We start from the raw sequence: 22,789 nt of genomic DNA, 5'->3' as shown, positions 1-22,789 counted from the left end.
ATAAAGTTTTATCACCAAAGTATATATAAAAACGTTTAAACATGCCAGCAAACGTTTTATATTGTAAATATATAAGTATTACCTCAGAAAGTAAGCATGATACCAGTCGCTATTAAATCACTGTATTCAGGCTTACCTTACATAAATCTGGTATCAGCAGCATTTTCTAGCATTCACATCTTCTAGAATTTTTTTTAACTGCACATACCCCATAGCACGCCATTCCCCCGCTGAAGTTACCTCTCTCTTCAGTCATGTGTGAGAACAGCAATGGATCTTAGTTACAACTTGCTAAGATCATAGAAATCACAGGCAGATTCTTCTTCTATTTTCTGCCTGGGACAAAATAGTACAACTCCGGTACCATTTAAAAATAAACTTTTGATTGAAGAAAAAAAACAACTATGTTACAACACTTCTCTCTTACTACCTCCATGCTTGTTGAGAGTTGCAAGAAAATGACTGGATATGGCAGTTAGGGGAGGAGCTATATAGCAGCTCTGCTGTGGGTGATCCTCTTGCAACTTCCTGTTGGGAAGGAGAATATCTCACAAGTAATGGATGATCCGTGGACTGGATACACCTTACAAGAGAAAAAGGGATTATCTATCTTTTAAAACAATAACAATTCTATGGTAGACTGTCCCTTTAAAACATGTTTACATAAAAATATTAAGATTGATACATGGACATTATAAAAAGATATCTGGTATTGAAATCAGTGTGAACAGATGCACTCAGTCTCTCTCTATCACAACTCAAGTGGTCATATCTTCATAGCTGAATACACAGCTATGACGATAATAAACATAGGCCAACAAAGTTCGACAGTGATACCACAAAAAATAGGCTTTTGGAGGAACTTGTGAGATGTGAACCATGTTTTATTAACTTATTAAATTAACATATCCATAACCTATTAACTTTAAATTAAACAAATGCTTTGATACTCAAAAAAGTCTACTGGAAAAAAATATATAGTGCAGGAGACTTGCAAAGGATCTTCCATGAACATCATGAACATGATAACATCAGTGAATCAGAAATAGTAGTGTGCAGTATTAGAGCATGTCAAGCCTACTTCCTTTTATAAGTGTACTTCTTGTGCAGCAACTGAGAAACTGTTTGTCTTTCAAACAGCTACAGTAAAACTCTGAACAGGACTGCTCAAAGTTGAGAGTGATCAAGAGCTCACTCCTAATGAGTTTCACAGAGCATCTGTTCCTGCCGTCACTCCATTTGTTGGTCATTCTGGAAAAGATCCTTTCCACATAACCAGTGGATGCTGGGATACGTAAGATGTGGCTGATGATGGACAGCATGTTAGGCAGGTTAGCTACTTGAAAGAGAGCCATCCACCTGGCAATCACGTCTTTGGACTTCCATTCATCCTCTGCACCTTCTCTGACCCCCTTCAGAATGCTATTTGCTGTGGTGCATTCATCATAAAGTTCATCCATGCTAACTTTTTGGATGAGGATGAGCTTATTAGTGATCCTCTCAGTGTCGCTGAAGGAAAGCATGCCATGATGCAGAGAGAGAGAGAGGTTGCAGGGAAAACAGCCAGTTGTCCTCTGAAAAGTTAAACCATTTCTCAATGTATAAGATTGCTGTGTCGAGAAATGCTGTGAAATTTGCCCTTGCCCTGTCTGCATCATGTGGGAGAATATGCTGCAGCTTAATTTGTGTTAAGTAGTCATAAAACTGGTCATCTCTTCTCTGTGTGATTTTTTTGCTTGAAGGTAGACATGATGGAATATAACTCAACACAGGTGATTGAATAATTTTCCAGCTTCTTTACGACATCCTCAAAGGCGGAGAGGATGTTATTGGAGAACAGGAGGTAAACTTCCACATTATCAGCATCTTCCTCAGTTAAGGCTTCACTGAGCTTTAACAAAGCTCTGATCTGTCTGAGACAGTCTTCCCCCCAGGATGATGAAATTAGACCTAAGCGCCATCCAGTATTGCATAAGCCAGGAGATAGCTGGAATGAGGGACAGCCACCTTGTTGAAACATGTCGCAGAATCTCGTGGAACTTCACATCACAGAACTGGCAAACTCTTTGAGTGATTCCCTTCATTTGGCAGATGTGGATAAGTGACCATAGACCTTCAGCAAAACATTTTCCATATCTACTCTGAGCTGGTCGAGAGCATGCTTCACTGTGTTGTGCACAATATAGGCATGGCAATTCCCTTTCAGCAGATCTTTTTGCTTTTTCTTTAGGTTGGTGAAGACAGAGTTGTGGATTCCATAATTTACATAAGTATTGTCTGCACTATACGCTGTAACTTGATCTAACGATAAACCAAATTTATCAAGGGATTGTTCTATTTAATCCATAATCCCAGCAGCTGACTCATCTGCATTCTCTCCAAAATCAAGCATTTTGTTGCAGATCCCAGTTTCTGGCCTAAAATACTGTACAGCAAGGGGAAACATCTTCCTGTTCCCTTTATTTGATGCATCCGTCTGTATGGAGAATGGGAGGGGTTTACCTGATGTTAAGACATCAACAACATCAACCACTGCCTTTGGAGCAAGGACATCTTTGGCCATTGCTTCTGTCTTAGTTCTCCCGAGGGACATTTTCTTTATGATTTTAGAGTCATGCAGAATCTTTTGGTTGAGCTTGTGTCAACAGTCAGCACTGTTATAGCTGAGGTTGTGTTTAACCATGTGGTACACCTGCGTTAACTCCGCTGTTGTAACCTAGAGGGGAGTAGGATCAGAAATTGCTAATGAACTTCAGTAATTGTATAGGGTGGTGTGAACACAGATTTTGGCTAAAACAGTTGTCATTGTTTGCAGTAACACCATCCAAACAATGACAACTGTTTTAGCCAAGTGAAACCACACACAAGTTAATCTATTTTATATAGTCTATTGTTAATTCTATAGTATTAAAGGATGCAATCATTAAAATTGGTTAAGCATAACAAAGTTGTTTATTTTCTTTACTTAGGCACTATATTTTTATTATTAAATATGTATTAAATATATCTCTTATTAAAATATTGCTTATGTGTCTGACTGTACACCTTAACCTTAAAAAACAAATCATACCATAACATGATTCATTTACATTTTTAACATTATTTCTTAACAAATAGGCAGCCTATGAAATCTAACCTAATCAATCAGAAAGTTATTGAGGTGATTAAAAAAACTATTATTACACTATCTGCCTCATGAGATGATTGAGGTATGAAGAACTGTGAGACGGTGCTCTGATTTCTGTGAGCTCTAACATTGCGGGAATGTTTCTCTCCCGAGGCATGCTGTCGCACATCTGACAGGCCACAGAGAACACTCGCCGACAAATTGTTCAAATGGCTTGATACTCATTTCCACTGACACTTTCCAGCCAAGTATTTAATTCCTCCCACTCTTGTCGGTACTTTTGCATCCGCTTTCATTTCAGCTCTGAAACTTTCAGAGCTGGATGCGGTGCTCTGACAAAATGTAAACGGACATTTGGCCGACAGTATTCTGTCCGCTGGACATTTGGTCGATGGACAGAATGCTGAAGCATGTTCCGAGTTCAGCCGAGGGCAGATACGCTCAAGAGTGCTCTGTTCTAATCAAAGCCTCGGGCGCCGCATTTGCCTCTGGGAACCTAACCATGGGTCCCAGCCCGCACGTCTTGTAATTCTCTGTCTGTGAAATTATCTATCTATCTGTCTATCTATCGAATCTATCTATTTATATATCTATTTATTGAATCTATCTATCAAATGTATCTATCTATATATTGCATCTATTTATCTATCTAATATATCTATCTAATCTATCTATCTATCTATCTATCTATCAAATCTATCTACCTATCACGTGGCCAGACTGTTATCTGACAGCCATTTGTGTGTTGGACTATTATCCGTCGGCCAAATGTCCGTCTGCCAAATGTCAGTCGGCCAAATGTCTGTCGGATAACGGTCCGGCCACAGCTGGACTTGGGGGGGGGAGTATCTGGAGCTGCCTCCGCCATTCTTTCAAATCGACTCTCTGCCAAGAGACCCACCCTCCTCTGACTCTGATTGGCCGTGAACCTGAAACAAACCAACAATGGCTGCGAGTATTACCCAATCAGGGGCAGAATAGGACGAGTCTTCACAGAATGTGGCTGGGATGATTTGCATGGGATGCTGCATTGAAGACAACTCATAAAATATGGAACAGCCCCCGTCCCGTATTGATTTAAAACGGAACGTGCTATTTTATTCTCAAATACGGGATGATTCTGTATTTTAAGGGACGGGTGGCAACCCTATTTGTGACATCCTAATATTAGATATAGAACAGCATAAACAATTCTGGTCATATATTCCAAGCGCACACACACATACACACAAATATATTTAGACGTGTATGTATGTTTGTATCTCAATGTTAAAGCCCTTTGCCTGCCTTTTCTTCTAACACCTTTCTATCTTTGAGCTCTTCTAGCTTTTGTGTGCAATTTTTTTTTTAAATAATTTTTATTAGATAGTGTTATTATGATTGTACCTGTTCTTTGTAATGTATTTTTTATGTGTTTTGTGCAACTTTTTTGCTTCGCAAAACAGTCAACCAGAGCTCTGAGGACATGTTAATAATTTTAGCGTATTGTGATTGCGCTCAAGTGACCACATTTACTTTCAATTTGTAATACGAGCAGTAAATTCAATGAGCGCAAACACCTGCAATAAATCCCTTATCACTTGTGCGTTACTGTTAGCATTCATCTCGTAAGCTAGCCTATTTGGGAAAGTGAGTTCTGGCTTCCAGTAGGGGGCTGGCTGTGTAGGATTTGTTGAGAGACTAAAGTCGCGCCTCACACCTTAAGTCGCCCCCATGTAGAGATTGAGGCAGTGACAATTGGACAATTGTCAAATAAGGGGACACATACATCAAAGTATTCACTTTGATTTAGTTATATTACAGTTATCTAGCTGCTTTAAAGTTAAAACATTTTGGTTGCCCCTGTAGTCCCATGTTTTATGTCTGTCTAATTAACTGTGTGTTTATACTGTATGAATTGTGTGTCACACAGCCATAGCTATACAGGTCTAAATCAACTAAAAATGTGACTTGTACCATGATTAGAAATTCCTTAGAGATCCAAACTTTGTGTAATTGCAAAGCAGAATACGTTGTTTACCTCTTACAATATAGCTGTAATTTACAGTATGTGGGGTACTCAAGGCGCTATAAGAAAACACTCTTGGTGTATATTACCATCATCAAGAACTACTACAGATACACAAAATATCCCCAAGATCTAAGCTGTTTTAGAGGAACTATTCAATGAATATGTAAAAGCCAAACACAGAGTGGGGGTAGGTGGGGGGTTCGATGGAAAGTTCCTGAGCAGCAAGTTTAATTATATAGAGAGCTGTATGAAGAGTTATGTTTGCCAAGTAAGTCTCCCTGTTTATGCATTATATCCACCCATATCTGTCATTAAACACTGACTTTACTGAAATATATACCGGCATATACAGTATATTGCCATCCAATACAACTATCCTCAGCGTGTGTTGGTTTGTTTATAGCCAATAACATTGAGCACTCATGAATGGCTTTTGAAGATAAATATTAGGAGTCTGTCAGGATTTTCTGATCCTACCTTCTTTATTGGTTGTTTATTTATTTGGTGTATATCTGTCTGCACTGGCTCAGTTTACTTCAAGGATCCCTTTAAACTCTGTTTATACGTATTATTATGGTAGACCCACAATTACAATATTACTCTTTAAAAACCGTTTCTGAATGCGACTGTATACATCAGGATGTTGATAACGTTTTTTCCACTGATCTATCTGAAACCACATTGAGTTCATTATTTTTGGAAATAGGACTCTTAATTAATTTAAATAAATCACAGTGGGATATATGGACACTAAAAAGGAATCTTAAATTACAAATGATTCCCAGAGGCCTGCGAGTACAGAAGTACCCTAATTTTGTAGTGACTGCTCAAATAGTTAAGGATCAATGGAATTCTGTTCTTACTGAATGTTCACTCAGATTAATGATGTTATTTTTATTATTTCTTTTTACATATACAGAAGAAATATATTCTAACCACACAACATAGAAAAACAGCATGAAATTCAGAGATACGTTAGACAGTCAATATTAATACATTATTAAATAATATTAAAATTGCTCAGTAAGAGCCAAAATTTGTTACAGTTGCTATTTTCAATAAAAGAAAAAACAAAATTAAACATAAACCCATCTTAAACACGTGCACAATAAGCTTTAAATGCCTACCATTAAAAATATCAGTGAAGAAGTAAAATAACCCAATATACGTTCCCTAATTAATTAACATCATTCCGTCCTTTTCCAAATTATATCAGTAAAGCACCCGCAAAAATATCATTGAGAAAGTTTAACCTATTGAGAATAAAACATTATAGACGAGTTTCTTATATAATCAACTATTACATACACAATATCTAACTAAAATAATTCCAGACAAAAAATACCATTCACCAATTTGTGATACACCAATATTTAAAATCTAGATCAATCATTATTGTCAAAGTATACATAACCCTTCTAAAATACAATAAAAGATAGCACTTGTAAGTCTATAGAATTAAATATGACTAACATTGATACCTTATCTGGTCAGCATATACTACATAATGTTATTGACATCTCCATCATTCGCACCATTTATGCCGCCAACACTAACTATATCTTCTATATCTATCTAATCCTATTTTGTTTCAAGTAAAATAAGTACAACACAAAAAAAAGGAAAAAAAAAGAAGAAAAAAGACAACACAAAATACAAAACAATCAATCAAACAAACAAAAAAAGGAAAAATAACCGGAACTTAAACCTCTTCAACACTGCCCTCTAACCAGCCTTGTGGAAAATGCCCAGTATGAATATTAATCTGAACAAAAATTGAATTAAGTAGTGGTTTCAACAAACTTTTTTGTGACGTAATCGGTAATGAAAAGGTAAAAGATTCTGATTTCTTGAAAAACAGAGGTAAATATTCTTCCTGAGGATATGATAGATTAATTTGTTCCACCATAAATTGTAAAGTCAGAGCCTTTTTTAGGTGAAAAACCTTGGGAGGTGTCCTAGCTTTCCATCTTTTGAGAATAAGATTCCTAGCAATTAGAATAATAGTATTTATAAGCTTAAGGTTTTTCGCCATTCCATGGGACTTCACTAGAAAAAAGATTTTGCTTGGTTTGGGATAGAAATTTAAATGTAGTACATTATTCATCCAATAAATAATTTTTTTTGCCAGAACTGGGCAATTTTAGGACATTCCCAAAAACACTGCATTAAGTCTGCAGAAGTTGATCTACATCTAGGACAATGCAAAGCTGTTTTATACCATTTTGACATAATAGCTGGCGTAAGATAACTCATAAGACAGATCTTAATCTGAGAGTTGTGCCAGGAAGTTGGAACCCAAGCTTGTGCAGTTATTTTAAAACTATCAATTATAATCTGATCATTAATGTCAGAAAGTTTATTTGACCATTTTGCCACAATCCCATCCACCTGTAAGCATGATGTTTTTTTTTTTTTTGTTTTTTTTTTTAAATTATTTTTTATTGAGGTTTTTGCGTAGAACATACATAAAACACAATACACCATTTTGTAAAGAGAACAAAATACAAAATACAAACAGAATTAACCGAAACATTTCGGGAATCATACAATAGCTTGGTGAGAGGCTAATGAAACCTCGATTTTTCAATAATATATCACATATGACTGAACTGTTATGAACATAGATTCAGGCCCTATGGGCCAAAAATGTGAAAAATAATAGATATCTGATGGTCAGAAGTCTAGCTCGCTAGGAGCTTCAAAGTATATCATGCGTAGCTGGCCAGTGAGGAGCTTTGTTTTAGGCCCAATGGACCCAGAGTATAGGAAATAATAGATAACTGATGACCAGAAATCTAGTTCTTTAAGAGCTTCAGAAGGAGCATGAATACGTATATAATAAGTGGGGGGAGGGGAATATTCAACGGGTAAGCACCGCTATGTATAGTAGGGAAAAGGTGGAGGATGGAGGGCAGAGCCATAGGAATATAGGAGTATAGTAGGAGACTTGGAGGGGCCTATTAATCTTGGTAATGTAGCAAAGTAAATGGGCTAAGATATCGAGTTACCCAGCTATGCATTATTAGTCATGTGAAAGCATGGTGGGGGTATATAAAAGAGCAATTTAAAATTTAACACGAAGGTTGAATAATCTGATGATAAACACATATACTATAATGTATTAGCTCCTTAATTTAGCTGTGAAAGGGGGTTGTGGAAAGATGAGTTTTTTTTTTTTGTTTTGTTTTTTATAATTAAGGGGGGATACAATGGAGAATAGACCACAGGATTATATTATATAATATCCAACATCGCATCCAGACCACACAGGTACATCTTCTAAACATGAAGTAAATAAAAAGTTATATCGCCCCATATAGGGGTACAACATAAATCCCCCAAATTTGTAATGGCCAGAATTTGGTAACTTGGAAAATAATCTGTACAAACCTGTGGGGCTTCTCAGACATATATCAACAATAATGCAGACAATTCTGCTAATAACAAGTCCCTTTACATGAGTATTATTAAGAGATAGATATACCCCGCTACACTAGCATACATTGGAATAAGTAATAACCAGCTTCTAGAGTAAACATTTACATTTAGAGTCTTGTAAGGACTGCAAGCTCATATCTACATATCTAGTACATATATAGAACATTCAAATAATAGTGTCAAACTTGTTAAACCCTGAAACAATAAACTTGAGGGTTTAGGAGAAGAGCTTAAATATTGGCTCACACATGTGTAAAGTTTGCAAAAGGCTGTGCCTTTAGCAGAATATACAATTACATAAAATTAAGGTAGATTGCAAGAAGTTTTACCCTATAATTTCCATTAATACTGCATAACCAATTAGGATATAGAGTGTAAATGAACCAGTAAGAATGAACCATAGTATAAGACCGCATTGGTCGAAATAGCAAAAACCCCACTATTAGAAGGGGTGGTATATAAAAAGTATTGCCATGAAATGTATTGCCATGCCCAAGTAGTGATCTTAAATTAATATGCAATTTAGGCATAAGATATAAGAGCATAAAACCCTAGAATCCAAAAAATAACATAACAGCACAAGCTTGGAAGAAAGGTCTACTCTACAGAGATTGTACATTCCAGTATTAAGGTTCTTTAAATGTAAACTACCTTATATCAGGTGATGGGAACATATAGGTTGGATATGCACATTGGATGACATTTTTTATTACTACCTAGGGCTCTACTTTATAATAGCCCACTGAGTACATACTATGTGCAAAATGATTAGCCTCTGGGTGCTGAGATTTAGTTGTACGAACATGCTTGGGGCAGTATAGAAGGGTGTATATCCATTATTTGTCATGTCAGGACTGCTTGGGAGAGCAGCTGTTATATAATCCTATACTATGAGTGAAACCCTATGCTTAATTCAGAGTCTAGATGAGCTAAGGGTACCTCAAATAGAGTTAGTAAAAAGAATACCTTAAAAAACAACGATTATCTCACAACTAAGCTAATCCAGCAAAGGCTAGCCAAACTCTAAAAAGACTAGTATTTCTCTGACCCTTACCACTAAATTATCTATAAGCTTACAGCTATAGAGAGCTTGACCCATATTTCGCTGTCTCGGCAGCTTACAGCTCAATATCTATAATATCTTTTTAAGTGAGGAGGGTCTAAAAGAGCAGGTGTCCTGTCTGACATGGGTTTATAAAAGTAGACACCAGCTGCATAAATAGTTTTAGTATAAGATCATAGTAAGAGTTGCTAAACAGACCCAGAGTAGCAGCTGATTGCCATTTGAGAAAAACTAAAATTATGCGTTCAAGCATAGAAAGTCCTCAATGTTACTCCTTAATGTGATAGCAGTATGTCCTTGTAAATTATATAACACCCTAAGGTGTTTTGTTTTCTTATTAGGATAATAGCCTAAGGAGGATAACTTGAAGCAGGGGATAAAAGTTAGCCAACATTAAAATAAACACATTGCAAATATGAAATATTAGCATTATTAGCATAACTACTAGCTTGTACAAGCAGAATAGGAGCTGGAGATAAAATGACCACGACCTGTAGGAGAGAGACACCGAAGTCAAAAACATTTCACTCATATAAGCATTATCTCTGATTTATACAATCTGTATTATAGCTAAGAGGTCGCAGAAGCAAACCAGAACCTGAACAGCACAGAACCATTAATTTAAAATGTACATATGTATGGAGGAAGACATCCGGTTTAACTTAATATAAAGGATGAGGCTGTGTCTGATTTAGGGAAATGGAAGGGATATGACTTAAAAGTTATTAGTCCTTATCTGTTTAGAGTGAGGAGTAGTTTATTTATCTGTCCCATAGGGCTGTTGTCAAATTAAATACATATATCGTCCTGCAAGGGGTTATCCGGAATGTAATCCCTAGCCAACACCGCTTCTGCAGATGTCATCTATTTCGGGAAGAATATGTGAGAGGACTCGGCATCGTGGAGGCTGATCTGACCTGTCAAAGAGAAGGGCAGCACACAAGCCCGACCGCTGTACAAAGGGGTCAACACTACTAGAGAGAGGTTCAACGAGGTAGTCTAATCTCTGTGAAGCTGGGATGAGGCAAATGATGCTGGAGCCAGATCGCGCTTTAGATCCACCTTGCGCAGCTTTCTTCCGCTCAGCTCCCGGCTCAGCTATCACTTTTAATTCTGCCCCCTTGTCTGTAGAGGGGCTTCCAGATGTGTTAGAGGGAACCTGAACCGCTTGCTGCAGACCTCGCCTTCCAGTTGGTCTGAATCGCTGTATCCGTTGTGCCTTCAGGCATGCTACGCTCCATTGCTCCAACTCTGTAAGAGCCGGTAAGACCTGCAAGGTGTTGTTCTGTGGGTCTGTAACTGGTTGTACCATTCTCCGAGTACTGAAGTTCTCCTTGCCCATGCCACCCCCGTCGGCAAGCTCTTTAGGTAGCGCCTCACAAGTCAGAGTAATATAGTGAGATGGGGTCATCACAGCCCTCAATTCAGCTACGAGGGCCTGCTGATGGTAATCCATAGTGTGCATCAAGGCATGCAAAGCTGAGAGGAGTTGTTGCTTCATTATGATGCTGTGAAGGGAAATGCTAGTAGTATTTCTCCGTCTTCCAAGATGCTGCGTAGGAAGTTTAAAATATGGCGGCGTAAGCTGAGCCGCGATCCCAGCTAGTTAGTAGGCCTCTGTACTGATTTTATACCAATGACAAGCAACCTGGATCACAAACCTCACAATCCGTGATATAAGATGTAACAGGCATTCAGCAGATAGATATGTGGAGACTTAGAGTGTCATAAGATATCTTTTTAGAAAATCATGTTTGAGGAGCTCTGAAATAGTGTGTCCTAAAGCTTCGGCAGTTGGCTCCGCCCCCCAGCATGATGTTTTTTTATTTAGTAATAAATATAATGGTGCAATTGTATAACAAAAGAAGTATTTTTCCAGCCACCAGTTAAACTTTAAAAAGACCTTTATTCATTTCTTACAGGGTCCATCATATCAACAACGTTTCAAACCTATGCCAGGTTCTTAATCATGTCTGCTGAATAGTATACAGGTGTGTCTTTTATACCTGTCCAACTTTTATCAGATTGCACAACAGTGCCATCTTGTGGTCAAAATTAAAAATTACATGTGATAAACTATTGAAAGGGATTTGTTATAAATTCTTATATTTTAAGTTAGTTTCTTCATTGCTTATGTGTGTTTATCACATGGAAATTTAAAACCAAATTTATATACATACAATTAAAACCTATACACATTATAGTATCAGAATCAAATATGCTACTACAGGTACATGCTATCATATAGAATCAGAAAAATAATGACCATTCAAAATCTTTATTTAAGCCTTCAGGTATCATTGTGTTTAATTTATTTATCCAAAACATCTCCCTTCTTTTAAGCATCTGGTCCCTGTCACCTCCCCTCCTGGGTCTGTCAACTTGTTCAATGACTTGAAACCTAAGTTGACTGATGTTATGACCCATGGAGAGGAAGTGACAGGAAACAGGAGCTTCCATGTTTTTGTTTCTAATGTTAGATTTGTGTTCAGTGATTCTTGTTCTTACTTCCCTACTTGTTTCTCCTATATAAATCCTGGCACACGGACATTTGATGAGATATATAGCGTATGTGCTTCTACATGTTAGATATTTCTTTATAGGGTATTTGGTTCCTTTAATGGGATGAAAAAAATATTTCCCTTTTATTATTGAACTACAGTGACTGCAATGAAGGCAAGGATAGCAACCTCTATTATCAGATCCCATTGTTGTTTGTAAAGTCTTCCTATTGCTACCTATATCTGCCCTTACTAATTAATCTCTCAAATTTTTAGTCTTTTTATAAGCTACCATAGGAATATTTTTAAAGTCCTCCACTTGGGGATTACAGTCTCTCAGTATGTGCCAGTGTTTATTTATGATGTGTGATATTTTTGTTCCTAGAGAGTTATATTGAGTAACAAATATCATTCTGTTTTCTTTTGTTTTGTTTTTGATGCTATTAGTTTCCTTATTTTTGAAGTATTCTAATTGTTTTGTAATTAATTCTTCTGGATACCCTCTTCTTTTGAATTTATCTGCCATTTCATTTAGTCTTATGTCACATCTCCTTTCATCAGTCACTATTCTTTTCACTCTTTTAAATTGGCCTTGGGGTATTGCTTCTATTGTCTTTTTTGAATGAAAGCTGTCATACTGTAATACTTTATTTTTATCTGTGGGTATAATATATATACAGAAAATATAGAGGATGACTTAGTCCACAACATCTCCAATTATACCTTATCAGAAACAGAATACACAATTTTGAACAAAGGTTTATCATACTGCCTACCTAACATACATGATGAATTTATCATAGAACAAGACTTAGAGAGATTTTTTAGGAAACTGAAACTCAAAGTTCATTTCTCTACACTAAAAAGTATGACAGAGACACCTGTAGCAAGTAAGACTAATGCTAAGAAAAAGGATATAAAATTCAATGATCCTAAAACATTTGGTATTAAAGGTAAAAGTAAATTCAACCCACCCACACAACATAGTGTAGCCACATTTGCAAAATTAGTCCAAAAAGAAGTAAAAAATCTTTTAAAGAGAAACAAAAAGAGAGAACTAGTACAAATTGATAGGAAACAACAAGAAACCATTAACAAGTTAAAAAATAACAATGAAATTATAATAAAGGAAGCGGATAAGGGCGGAGCAGTGGTGTTATTAAATAAAATTGATTATGTGAAAGAGATACAAAAACAACTTAATGACAGCACAGTATATGAAGCCTTGATTAGAGATCCCACAATTCAAATAGGGAAATAGAACATATCACCAATGTAGCAATTAAAAATGGCATCATTACAAATGAATTTAAAGAATGCCTAATTGAAAAAAACCCAGTAAGACCAGTTATATACATCTCACCCAAAATACATAAAGATAAATATCAACCACCAGGACGCCCAATAGTGGCAGGAGTAAACTCTATTTTTTCAAAAATTGCAATATTTTTAGACAAAGTATTACAGCCCTATTTATTAGATACATCTTCATATTTGAAAGACACTAATGATTTTCTTGCTAAATTAAAAGATATTGGACAGATTGGAGATAAATGCATACTGTATACATTAGATGTCACCAGCTTATATACATCAATCAAACATACCAGTGGCATTGAAGCGGTAACTAACACATTGAAAATTAACAACAAATACAATGAAGAAGAAATACAATTCCTAATAGATTTGTTATCCATTATATTATACCACAATTATTTCTTATTTCAAGACACTTTTTTTCTGCAAAAGCAAGGCACTGCAATGGGCTCCAGTGTAGCCCCAACATATGCCAATATTTTCATGTCCCATATAGAAGAGAAATTCGTATATTCACATCCATTATTTTTACAATATGGTGCAGCATGGTGGAGATTTGTGGATGACATATTTGGCATATGGTGGGGAGACACTGGTAGTCTATTGCAATTTGTTCAACACCTAAATACATCTGTAGCTGGTCTCAAATTTACACTTAACATGGAGGAAACAGGAGTAGCCTTTTTAGACACCTTTGTATATAAAGAACAAGGTTTCTTGAAAACCGACTTGTATGTGAAACCCACAGATAAAAATAAAGTATTACAGTATGACAGCTTTCAGTCAAAAAAGACAATAGAAGCAATACCCCAAGGCCAATTTAAAAGAGTGAAAAGAATAGTGACTGATGAAAGGAGATGTGACATAAGACTAAATGAAATGGCAGATAAATTCAAAAGAAGAGGGTATCCAGAAGAATTAATTACAAAACAATTAGAATAAGGAATAAAATAATAAAATAAGGAAACTAATAGCATCAAAAACAAAACAAAAAAAAAACAGAATGATATTTGTTACTCAATATAACTCTCTAGGAACAAAAATATCACACATCATAAATAAACACTGGCACCTACTGAGAGACTGTAATCCCCAAGTGGAGGACTTTAAAAATATTCCTATGGTAGCTTATAAAAAGACTAAAAATTTGAGAGATGAATTAGTAAGGGCAGATATAGGTAGCAATAGGAAGACTTTACAAACAACAATGGGATCTGATAATAGAGGTTGCTATCCTTGCCTTCATTGCAGTCACTGTAGTTCAATAATAAAAGGGAAAGATTTTTTTTATCCCATTAAGGGAACCAAATACCCTATAAAGAAATATCTAACATGTAGAAGCACATACGCTATATATCTCATCAAATGTCCGTGTGCCAGGATTTATATAGGAGAAACAAGTAGGGAAGTAAGAACAAGAATCACTGAACACAAATCTAACATTAGAAACAAAAACATGGAAGCTCCTGTTTCCTGTCACTTCCTCTCCATGGGTCATAACATCAGTCAACTTAGGTTTCAAGTCATTGAACAAGTTGACAGACCCAGGAGGGGAGGTGACAGGGACCAGATGCTTAAAAGAAGGGAGATGTTTTGGATAAATAAATTAAACACAATGATACCTGAAGGCTTAAATAAAGATTTTGAATGGTCATTATTTTTCTGATTCTATATGATAGCATGTACCTGTAGTAGCATATTTGATTCTAATACTATAATGTGTATAGGTTTTAATTGTATGTATATAAATTTGGTTTTAAATTTCCATGTGATAAACACACATAAGCAATGAAGAAACTAACTTAAAATATAAGAATTTATAACAAATCCCTTTCAATAGTTTATCACATGTAATTTTTAATTTTGACCACAAGATGGCACTGTTGTGCAATCTGATAAAAGTTGGACAGGTATAAAAGACACACCTGTATACTATTCAGCAGACATGATTAAGAACCTGGCATAGGTTTGAAACATTGTTGATATGATGGACCCTGTAAGAAATGAATAAAGGTCTTTTTAAAGTTTAACTGGTGGCTGGAAAAATACTTCTTTTGGATACACATTGGGGTCTGGCTAACCCTTTTCCTGTGCCCCAGAAGGTAAATAGGTGCTGTCTTTCACTATCACATTTATAATGCAATTGTATAACAACCAGCAACATAACTATTTATTCTGTTTTGTAGTTCACCCAGAGTCTAATCAGGTCCGTATTTGTGTATCAGTTGATATATATAGTGTCTTACTTGAAGATATGCATAGAATTCCTGAGAAGAAAGACTAAATCTATTGGTCAGTTCTGTCCCCTGCAACTGGTGAATCCAACATAATCCTTTCAAGGCCCATGATTTAAAAATTTTATTTGAAAGTCCTGGGCCAAAATCAGGGTTACCACAAATAGGGAGAAAGCGTGAAATGTATGGAGAGGTACCTACCTCTGTACATAACTTCTGCCAAGCCGTTATAACATTTTTAAACATGTTTATAACAAAGATATTAGAGGGTAGGGCTGTTAATTGACAATGTAAAATAGCCTGTAAACTAAATGGAAATATCAATTTAGATTCCCATAGAGTAGATGTAATCTGCTCTTTCTCTGTTATCCAGTCTAAAGCATATCTAGCCAATGCTACTAGGTTATAACTCAGTAAATTCGGGAGCGCTAGACCAGCAGACATTTTAGAATTCATAAATCGATGTATTGCAATCCGGGGTCTAGTACCCTTCCAAAGAAATCTAGAGCAGGCTTTATCATACTTATAAACATCTTACTTATGGATGGGAAGCCGAATATTTTGAAAAATATAAAATATCTTAGGGAAAAGGATGGACTTAATTAAGACAGTACGTGCTGTCAAAGAAATAGGTAATGTAATCCAATCTGCTAATTTTTTCTTGCAGGATTCCAAACAATAAGTATAATTCAGATTGTACCATTCATTCAGATTTATAGATATTCTCAGCCCTAAGTAAGTGCTTTGAGTGACTACAGAGAAGGGATTATTAATTATGGCTGTCGAGCTATTATATAACCACATCAGTTCTGATTTAAGTATGTTAATCTTATATCCCGAAAGTACTCCAAATTGTTTGATTATGTTCTGTAATTTCGGCAATGTGACTTGGAAATTAGATAAAAATAATAATAAGTCATTAGCATATAAGAGTAATACCAATTTCTCATCTGCCACTAATATACCATCTAGCTCCTGACGGAGCAATATAGCTAAAGGTTCTAGGCAAATGTTAAAGAGGAGTGGTGATAACGGGCATCCTTTGCAATATAAATCGCGGGGAAGTCATGCCATTAATGATAATGGCAGAAGAAGGCCTGCTATAGATAGCACGAATGCAGTTATAAAAATTCCCTACCAGACCGAATTGTGCCAACAAGAAAAACATATGCTCCCAACTTATCCGGTCAAAAGCCTTCTCGGCATAGACCGTTAGTATGGCTTCGTCAGATGTTCCAGGGGATCTAAGATCCTTACGATTATTCCAGCAATATTCCAATAATAATAAAAGTTTCCGTATATACATGCCAGTTCCGCCCTGGCATGAACCCCAATTGGTTTTCATGTATTATATCCCCAATTTGTACTTTTAAACGTTCAGCTAAGATAGCGGCTAATAGTTTATAGTCGGTATTAAGAACCGAAATAGGTCTATAGGAACTAGGACATTCGGGATCTTTGCCCTTCTTTAAGATTAAAGAGATATTTGCTGCCACAAAATAAGGTGAGCATTCTGAACTTTCACAAAAATAATGATTATATAGTTTGTTTAATGTAGGGGTAATCTGCGATTGTAAAATACGATAAAATTCTAATGGAAGGGCATCCGGTCCAGGAGCTTTATTTAGTTTGGCCTTTTTAATAGCAGAAACAATATCTTCATCTGTAATAGGGGAATTAATAGCCAAAATTATTTCTGCAGATAGTTTAGGGATTTGAATCCTGCCCCAGAATTCACTTTGGTAGTTCAAATTATAAGGTTCTGCTGTATAAAGGTCCTGAAAAAATTCCTGGAAAACTTTTTCAATATCTAGCTGATTGGTAACTCTCTTTGAGCCTACCTTAATGGCCGGAATAACGTTTCTTGAGCTAGGCTTGGTAATTCTGGAAAGATATTTGGCCGATCTGCAAACAAATCCACCATATAGAGCTTTCAATCTAAATGCTTCTTGTGTACATTTTGCTCTAAATGAATATCTCGTTTTGTTTTTGCCTTCACATAAATATCCCATTTACTTTTAGTGGGGTTATCCAAATATGCTCTATAAGAGTTTTTGACATAATTAGCTAACTGCACTTCAATGCAGCTAAATTTTTTCTTCTGCTGGATCATATATGATTCTATCTCCCCGCGAATAACAGCTTTGGCCGTTTCCCAGAACACTTCTACCTTCCCCAGATAGTTTGCATTGTTATTATAAAATTCGAACCATTTATTACTCAACCAATTTTGGAAATTAATATTATTACTAAGATGTTTAGGGAAGAATATATTATTGTTACTAACGGTCATCATAGTAGACTTACAGTGTAATGATATGGCAGAATAGTCAGATATTATGATATCTTCAATTTTAGCCTCCCAATTCCACTTCAGCAGAGAATCTGAAATACAAAAATAGTCCATTCTGGATAAAGATTGATGTGCGTTTGACAAACAGGTATATGCACGTAAATCTGGATTCTGAACCCGCCAGATGTCAATAATCCCCAGTTGAGAACAAAATTTTCAGAAAATTCGCACTTTCCTGTCTCTAGACTTAACAGCACATCTATTAGAATTATCTAGGATAGGATCTGCTAATAGGTTAAAATCCCCAGCAATTATTAAGTTAAGGCCTATATATCCATGTAGTTTCATAGCCAGATTATCCCAAAATTGACTATCAACTAAGTTAGGCCCATAGATATTACATATAATGTATTTAATTTTATTAATAATTATTTCAACAATTAGGAATCGTCCGTTTGGGTCCAATTCTTTACTCACAATATGATATGTTAGTTTTTTATTCAGTAGGATCGCTACTCCCCTTTTCCTAGTGTCCTGTATGGTGGTGATAACCTCCCCAACCCAGTTAGTTTTTAATTTGATCATTTCTGGGGCTTTAAGATTAAGTTTTTGTAATAGCACAATGTCAGGTTTAAATTTCCCAAGATATTTTATTATTGATTTCCTTTTAATTGGGGAGGTTATTCCCCCAACGTTCCAAGACACTAAATTAGGACCCGAATCCATCTCACTATTGGGGATCTAATAGGAGTAGTATAAAAACTCCAAGAAAGAGGAGTATATAATCTACCATGGTACCAATTAGAAAGGGGCGAGGCAAGGGACAGACAGTGAGAGAGAGAGAGAGAGAGAGAGAGAGAGAGAGAGAGAGAGAGAGAGAAGAAAACAAACAAAACGCAAAACGCATAAAATAAAAAAAATAAAAAAACCTACACATAATGATACATATGATATCCAGTCAATACCCTAAAAAATACTGTAGCAGTTCAAATACATATTTTAATCTATTCTGCACCCACTTCCCTGCAAAAATTTTCTGCAGGATTATTTAAAATACATGACGTGCCATCTTTTAGTACAATCAATTTAGCAGGGTAAATCAATTTAATGTCATATTTAGCCTTCAATAATTGCCCATAGTAGGGGGACATTTCCCTTCTTTTACTTAAGATTTTTCAGCAGAGAAGTCCTGAAATATTAACAATTTGTGCATACCAAATGCTAAAGACTTCATTTTCCGATAGTATTTAAGGAATAGTAATTTATCCTAAAAATTTACAAATTTAAATATAATGGGTCTTGGTTTCACATTCTCCTGATTTTCTCTGCGATATCCAATTCTATGAGCGCGTTCAACTAAAAAGGGGGTCTCAGGCGTTATGTAATGCTTGGGAAGGGTACTGGTAACAAAAAGCATCAAATCCTGAAACTCGTGAGATTCAGGTAACCCAATAATCTTTAAATTGTTACGCCTTGAGCGATCCTCAAGATCTTCAATTTTGGATTGTAATAGTGCTAAAGATTTACTATGGGATGTTATTAGAGGCGCATGTATATTATATTGATCTTCTAAGTCCGATATTCTATTCTCTACCTCATCTAATCTCATATTGAACTGTCTTACTTCTGCTGTTAAAGTGGAAATTTCTTGTTTAAACTCCATTTTAATGGATTCAAAATGCGGTGCTAAGATTTTTGCAAGCTCAACTGCAAAATCCGCCATATTGAAATTTAAAGGGCTAGCAGTTCCTTTATCTGGGGGAACCTCTATACTTGAATCAGGGTTCTTAGTATTCCCTTTTTTTATCCTTATGCTTTGGGGGCATTTTTGGGGAAGAGCTCTTATTGAGCATATATCTATCCATGTACCACAATGTGTTAAGATATATATATATATATATATGACCCAAGTGTAACAAATATTATATTCCGTACTATTTTAAAAGTACAGTATGAAATAATGAATAAGTAAGATAGTTTCAACAGACCTTACTACACATATCTATTACAAAAAAAACGGAGGGGAGGAGTGAGATTATACTAACATAAATAATTAACACCTCCAACAATGCAAAAAAAATAAATATATAATGGTGATACTAAACAAAAAAATCAGCAACTTTTAAAACTCCTCCCAAGCAACGGATACAGTTAACTATCTAGTCAAATTTCAAAGATACAGGTTCCCAGGCAAACTTGTACAGGAGAGTACCAAGTTGTTTTTAAAGGAGTAATACAAATCCTAATACATAAAATATCCCTGTGAGAACATTTCAAATATTAGTATAAGCATATATATCAATTTATACACAGCCTATATACCATAACATTACAATAACCTAGAAACCAATAGGGGAATTTTTGTATAGGAATCACTAATCACCACTCCCAAGTCTATAGTGAAGTTACAGGTATTAATTACCACAGGAGGAAATGACTTGGAGTGAAGATTAGGTAGATTAAGGCGCACAACTTTTAAATAAGCAGATTGAGTCAAAATGTTACACTGTTGTTTTTACCTCCATACGCAAACATTAAGAAAATCTAGATATCAAATAGAGAGAATTTTTTTTTTTCCTTTTCTTTACATGAAAATCACTATTCGCCACTCCCAAGTCTATCGTAAAGTTACGGGTATTAATTACCACAAAAGAGAATGACTTTGGAGTTTAGACTAGATATAATTAAGATACAGAACTTTAAATGAGCGCAGTAAGGCAGAATGTTAGACTGTTGTTTTTGACTACCAGGACAACCATTTAAAAAAACCTGGATACCAGTAAGGAAATTTTTACATATATACCGTTAGTCAGCACCCCAAAGTCTATAGTGAAATTACAGATATTAATTACCAGAAAAGGCGATAGCTTTGGAGTGTAGACTGGGTATGGTTAAGGCACACCACTTTTAAATGAGCAAAGTGAGTCAAACTGTTACATTATTATTTTAAACTCCCAGAGCAAACATTTAAGAGAGCTTTTAGTGCTCAATTGTAGCAGAAAAAAAATAAGATGCACATAGTATAAATACTAACAAGAACTGTTGCAACTTGTATCAGAAGAAGAAAAAAAAAAAAAGAAAAAAAGAAAAGGAGCCCGTTTACAGACTAGCCCCAATACAAAGTATAAAAAAATGTTCAGATATTAACAGACAAGAAATGTCTAATTAGGGCCGGTTTGCCATAGAGGAGTCTTCAGATGTTATTAACCAACACAATCAAATGGTAACGTATCCGCAAGTTCTTGTGCCCAGAGTGTTTAAGTTGTAGATAGCACTTGCACCACCTACACCGGTCAGGCGTTACTCATCAAGAATACCCAGTCTGTAATGGAACAGTACAGAAAAAGAAGAAAAAAAAAGTACCAAGGATCACACGCTAGTGATATTGCGATAGGTCACCAGGTTTGTATTAAAGCCAGCCCAGAGTCTACTAGCATATTGTACTGACCAGTTATCTGCCACTGAGATTCCTTCACTTGGCGGGTGTTCCCAGAAAGAAAAAAGGTAAAAAGCCTTACTCTGACAGCGAGGAGCGTAGTAGAACAGATACAGGCTCCCGCATAAACACCGGCCAGCTGAGTTGCACAGCTTACCCTCGCAGGCCCGTGTATCCTGACCCGGCCAGCCAACAATATCAGAAAGATTCCCTGCAGCGGGAGGGATTCCTCCGAAACCCAGCTCGATTATCTTCCAGGACACTTCGACCAAGATGGAAGCCATAGGTGGGAAGCGGGTAAGTAGCAGAAATCTCAATTCTGTAAACCAATCTCGTGACAGTTCAGATCGCTTCACTCACAATGCTTGATATAGTTCTTTTGCCAACTCCCAACACCCGGAAACCAACAGTAGTGATTTCCACCACCGCGGCTCAAGCTCTTACATACCGGGGGGAGTGCTGTGAGATTGTAGCTAGACTGGACACCGCCACCTACTATTACCGCCTCATATCGTCTCCTGCCTCTTAAGTGCCATCCTCATCCAGGAAGAGTCCCAACCTCATACCACTCCTCCGCTTCGGAGCAAACAAAGCCAGCTTCTATACGTTTATGGCAGCAGGTCATACAGGGAAATGCAGGTATCAAATGGAATATCGTGCCTTAGCCAACAGGCACACTTCGGCTATGTGAGTAGACTTCCTTTGCACTACCCAGGCCAGTTATAGCCAAGGGTGCTGCACAATGGCTGGTAGGTGTAAGGTATCTCCTATCAGAGACGCAGAGCCACAGCAGAAGCTACCTGCAGCTACCTGCCTGCCCCGCCTCCAGCCGGAAGTCCTCCTTTCCAGATAATTGATGTTATTAACACATTTTAAAACAAATGCATTGAAGGAACTTGGGGAACATATAGATAAAGTGCAGGTAGATCTGAATAAACATTGTAGCAATCTTGACTGTCCACGCATTGATGAACAGCTTAACTCCACTGTAGCTGAGGATAGATTATCAATAATGGATATAAAACATAATAAGCTCTTAGAGATAGTTTGGATTATCAGTCCAATACAGTTAATATTTGGAATAAACAGCAACGTTTCACTTCTAGGCAACAACAAGACAGATCTAGGTCAATAAGTAGAAATAGAAGATCCAAGAGTTTATCTAAGAAAAGTAAACAAGTTACATTTACTGATAATGATGTTAAATCAGATGATGATGGTCCAACCACCAACACAGGATGAAATGGTTATTCAGAAAGGTATCATGAAAAATGTGTCATCAGACACAAGTCACATCTCGCAAGGGGAGTGATATGTCTCCTCTGCTATGATGGTTAGACCTAAAACCCCTAAACCTAGCACTATG

The sequence above is a fragment of the Bombina bombina genome, chromosome 3 (assembly GCF_027579735.1).
Source record: "Bombina bombina isolate aBomBom1 chromosome 3, aBomBom1.pri, whole genome shotgun sequence".
In the NCBI taxonomy this organism is placed as follows: Eukaryota; Metazoa; Chordata; class Amphibia; order Anura; family Bombinatoridae; genus Bombina; species Bombina bombina.
This window is presented reverse-complemented; position numbering follows the sequence as displayed.